Consider the following 6,000-nt stretch of genomic DNA (forward strand, 5'->3'; position numbering starts at 1 on the left):
ATAGTAGTAGTAGTGAAATGAGTCTGTTAAAACAAAAATGCCTTTATTATTCTTGCATGGTTCATTTAGATGGCAAATCAATCACAATTGTCTTATTAGGATAAAAAAAGCAGGTGAATTCTTAATTTCTTCTCCATCCCTGAGATATGGATTGGCACTTTAATTTGGAGACTAATGAAGTGGGAACATGCATTGTCTTGAACCCGACGATCACCTACACAACATGTGTGCTTTCTTCTCTGATAAAATATGGCACCAAGAAGAGTGAAGAAGTCAACGCAAGTGTAATATTTGATTTATGTTGTATACAATTTGATGGTCTTGTCTCTGCTACTAGCTTGCTCATATAATGCATTGCTTATCCAACAAATCTCTTATTGACACATTCACTTTCTCTTATTCCACAGCACACATATCTCACAAATTCATAAACATTGTTTAAGCAAGAGAGAGTCACTACTATTTGATTGAGCAAGTACCTGTTGCAGCTGCAACAGTGACAATCATTGGATCCCGTGGAAGTTACGCGCTCGTGATCCGCGCCAGCTACCTCCTCCATTTCAACGCAATAAGAGGCCAAGAGTTGCAAGATAAACAATTACACTCTTCTCCTGAGAAATGAATGTGCTACAATTTTTACTTTTTTTTGTGTGGTAGCATATATATGTAAGTTGAAAATGAGTAATATTTATACCTTAGAATTTGATAGCTATCATTTAAATTTGTTTCTATATTAATATTATGAGATGGTCAATAATGTGATATTGTAATGAAAATAATATTTTTAAATATTTTAATTTAAATTTAATATATTTTTTAATAAATTGATTTTGGTTGGTTTATTGTAAAACAAACAAAATAAAAAATATTAATGTTAAGTAACATCGGTTAGTTTAAAACTCATGTAGGAAGTGCCCTTTCAATATCGGTTTTGACAAACAGGGATTGTGGAGCTTCACACTGCCAACTTTTTACATGAATATAAAACCATCCAATCTTGATTAAATGGTCATGCAGTGGAACATCAAATTTGAGTATGAACCTAGGAGTTTGTTGGCATAAATACACATTTTATATCCAATTGTTTCTTTTTTCTTTTCTCTTTTGTTGGATTGATGCCAACAAACAGTTAACATAGTATTTATAGTTAAATAGTTGAGTTCTCTCAAAATATGGAGGATCCTAATTAAGGTCTGGCTTAATTTTTATATTTGATGTGATTGTGAAAATTTAATTAAAAAAAATGTATTGGAAGTTTTCTTCCTTCTCCATTATAGTATTTTTTTTATTACCGTTATGTCAAAGACTAGGCACTCAAGAGTACTCCATTGTTATAAATTCTCTCTCCTTTTGTTTCTAAATCTTCTTTTGACGTAAATAAAGGAATTGTGGCTTGAAATTACTGTCAATATATCTTGAATGCTTTTATAAAACACACAATATTAACAACAAAGAGACAAATCTTAAAACAACATTTTAATAATTATTTAGTTGAGAATGAATTCATTTTTTATTAAAAATTTGTATAACATGTTATCACTTCAAATATTTTTTTTACTATCTTCACCTCTTAAATATTAAAGTATGTCTGTATAGTGATATTATGAACATATCTCCTCTCCCTAAAATTTTAATTTGAATATTTTAAAAATATCAATTGTAAGTTGGAGGTTTGGAGAACTTTACATTATTTTATTGGTACGTAACAAACACTTTCCGTCAACAATTTTATTTTTTGCTTCTTTCTTAAAACTTTATAACACAAAAACGTATGCCTTAAATAACTCACAATGAGGTGGAGTACATTATATAATAATAATAAGATATGTCTATATAGACATGTTATAATATATATATATATATATATATATATATATATATATATATATATATATATATATACACATATATATATATATATATATTAAAATTAATATTTAATTCAATGCATAATAAAAGAAATTGTTACTTCATATATATCATATATTTAAAATTATACCTTGAATTACCATACTATCATAAATAGTAGATGCATAAGTAATACGTAGATAAAATCTAGTAGTGTCTTTACAAATAAACATGTATTCAGAGAATACATTAAAATAAAATTAGCACACATATAAATGCATAATAAGAAAATTTGTTAGAAAATATTAAATTTAATGTAATCAAAGAAATATTGTAATAAAAATACGGACACACAAGTTTAGCCGTGTCTGTATTTTTGCTAGTTTATTTAATAGGAATCATTAAAAAGGTGATAGTATAAGGTGTTATATTAAAGATGAAATATTAACAAGTTATTAATTTGAGTGTCACTCAACTCAATTCCCTTAATCAATACTTGTATATGAAAAAAAAAAACTTAACTGAGAGGAGAGAATTTCACTCAAGATGATTAATTAGAATTTTCGACAAAATTAATCATTTGCATGCCCGTAGATATTTCTTACCATAGTTACAAAAATATTAAAGATGAAATGTTTTGTGAAGCTCAAGCAAATGATATATGCAAAGTATTAATTGAAAAAATGGTACAATCACTCCCTTTTGATTAAAAAATAAAGAAAAATCAATTAGCAATGGTATTATTTTACAAGCAATATTTTGTTTTTTTGGCTACGTTTTACAAGTAATACTTTTAGTGCAGAGCAAGTAGTTGAATAGATTGCAGAAGACGTTGTGAAAATGAAAAAAAATAACAAATATGTAAGGAGGTGAATTAAAAGGGATAAAAATTGTAACGAGATAAATACTAAAATTAAGACCACTTGGGAGTGTTAGGTCTTAATTATTATCAGTGATCTATATAAAAAAAATTATTGGGGATAAAAAATTATAATATTTTCAGAAAAAAATTATAATTTTTTTACAAAATAACTAATGTGTAGGAAAAATAATTTAAAATACCTATGTTTTTACAAATTATAATTGCTCTTTACATATTGTAATATTTTAAAAGTATTATATGATTTTCATTGTTAATACTAGAAAAAATTGGAAAGGTAAAGTAATAAAATTGATGTTCGTTTATTTCCTCTTTTGTTTTTTATAATTTTTTACATTCATTTAAAGAAAAAATATCTTACGGGGTAAAACAAATTTTTTATAGGGGGGAAAATAAATATTATTATATATATTCATGTAAAAAAATCATGTGGTAATAATTACTCCCACACCTGTGCATGCGTCATTGATTACCTGTGATTACCAAATAAAAATTAAGATGGAGCAACAAAGGATTTAGATGAGATAGAATGGGATGAAACTTTGCCATTATTATCATTTCATTCCTATCACAATCAAAATATTTCAACTAAGTAAACATTTTAAAATTTCAGTACATTCTCTTTATTTCGTCACGTCCCGCCAATTCAAAGAAAAATAATATTCAGAATTTATGTTAAACATTGACTATAAGGTATGTAGCATAAAAACTGGCTATAAGGCATATATAAATAACGCAAGTTGAAACAAACATATATTCATTTTATATTAGGCATTTTTTATTTGAAGTTATTTTATAAATTTAGATTATTGCTCTAAATATTAACAATGTTCTCCTTTAGGGATGACAATGTGGGTCGACCCATCCCACTTTTGACTTAGCCAGCAGACTAGACATCTTGGTTTGTTCTGCTTATGAGCAGACAAATTTCACGTCATATTTAAAAAAAAAAATTAAAACTAAATTTAAATTGTTAGATTACATTTAAAAAAATCAAAATTTTGATTAAGCATACATTCATTTATTTTTAAGAAAAAAGTATTAATAAATTATAATTATAGTTATCTTGAAATGTATCTAAGATATAATTTACTAATTTATTCTTCTAAAAAATGAGTGTAGGTTAACAAATATTTGTGAGAATTCGCTAATGCACACTCACTTCTTCTTCTTTAATGAATGTGTTAACAAGATACATAACTAAAATTTTCTTAAATACAACCTCTTAACTCCTCATATAATTTATTTTTAATGTGTTCATAAAACACCATCAATTAATCTTAAAAAAAGTAAGACACAAAATAAAACTAAGGTTTAAGACATCACTTATGTGATTCTGACATTTTAGAAGGTCCACTTAAGCCATAAATTCATTAAAGAGATACTCTATTTAATTATATTTAAAATGGCTACTTGGATTTATTTTATGTATGGGATTGATTGGTCTCACATGCATGATGCATTCCACATGGTTCTCCAACTTCACTGTTTTATTTTTCTTTTTGTTTCAATACATATTTCGCGTTGGCAAATGTGGATTGAAAGCCAAGAATCCTTTTGGCTTCTTCTTTAAATTAAGGGTCTATCGGTACTGAACACAATCGATAGGCAGTTAGGCACTTTCTCAACTTCAATTTCTCCCTTTTTTTACGAAATAAAGAAAAATGAAAACTTGTTCCTTACCTAAATTGAGATAAACTATTAATTTATATTTAATTATTTGTCTTCATCTTGTGGTTGACACTAAAGTGCACATGTATTCTTGCTTTTTTTACTAGAGATAATGCAACAGCAATGCGTTTACTATAAGCATGTAATGACAGTCTATTTATTGAAGGATGTAGAGAGCACACTAACTCACTAAGTCAAGAACACAAAAGAAATTAAAATAGCCAATAGTTTAGTTCAAGTAAAGTAAAATTGTTTTATTCTATTCCAATGTTGAATCCAATCCAATCTTTTTACAACCGCGTTGATAATTATCTTCAACTGCTTACTTTGCCTTCTATCAGTTGGTTCCATTCGCATACACACAGTAGATAGATAGTCTTTTAAAGATGTAAAAGCATTAATTTGAGGAGTCATGATGCAGGCCATTTTGAGATAGAAAATAAAAATTTGAAGTACTATTTCCCAAAGTTGTTAAACTTGGAAACGGAAATTTTATTGTTTTTATCTGAAAAGAAGTAGAATGATAAGTGAATTTTTCTTGAGCCAACTCCCCATTTCCAAGTCAGAACAAGAAGGAAAAGGAGAATCATATCATAATCAACTTTTAGAAACTGGGTCATTGATGTTGTGGGCTGTTTTGAAAGGCACGGGATACTTGCATAAATTTTGCATTTACACAATCTTCATATACTCTTATATATTAAACGTGTGAAACAATTGATGTAAGATTGATTTAGTTTAACCAGTGACATTAGGTTTGAATATTAGATATGCAGTTATGTAAATATTTAGAAGAGAAACTTTGTTATTCATAATAATCTTATCTGAATCACACAGAATTATCTTGAGTGAAAAATAGCTATGGTCTAGACAAAAAAATCTTTTACTGAATGGTGTCCATAGTAATCATACGCGACTCAAACATAATTATCTCCAGTGAAAAATACTTTTGTTTTAAACCAAAAAAATCTTACAGAATGGCATAGAGTATATACTATGCGCTCAATTATGTTTCTACAACTCAACTACTTATGATGATGGGTCCATAAATTTTACGTTGTGGGGGCAAAATTTCTATAAATAATTTTGTAGAGACAAACTTATGTTATAGATTAAATTTTTATAATTTATTTCATATTATGGGGCAATTTATAACTATATATATTATTAGTAATTTTTTAAAAACTTTGTGGGGATAATTGTCCCCATTGTTATATGAGTGGATCCGTCTCTGACTACTTACCCTTCCTCTTTCTTTCCTGTGATGCATTGTTTGGGTTGACATTTGCCTGTGTATATGTGTCTTTTTGGTTATCTACCTTACTGGAAACACTATTTGATTAATCTAATGGTCTAAAATGAAGAAAAATGGTCTAAAAGTCCCCAAAGAAACCAAATCCAAAGTCATTGAATTTGTTCCCCTACCGAAATCAGGTTGATGCCCTCTAAATAGATTTTGTCTGGTAAAATTTTTAAAATTAATTCCTCATAAACCAATCCCTTCAAAACTAATATTACTAATAAAATCTAAAAGAATCCTATAATGTAGGGTTATAAAACCGGTTTGAATTGACCGGTTAAACCAGTTCAATTGAAAACCA

This window comes from Glycine soja, chromosome 19 (assembly GCF_004193775.1).
Source record: "Glycine soja cultivar W05 chromosome 19, ASM419377v2, whole genome shotgun sequence".
Classification (NCBI taxonomy): Eukaryota; Viridiplantae; Streptophyta; class Magnoliopsida; order Fabales; family Fabaceae; genus Glycine; species Glycine soja.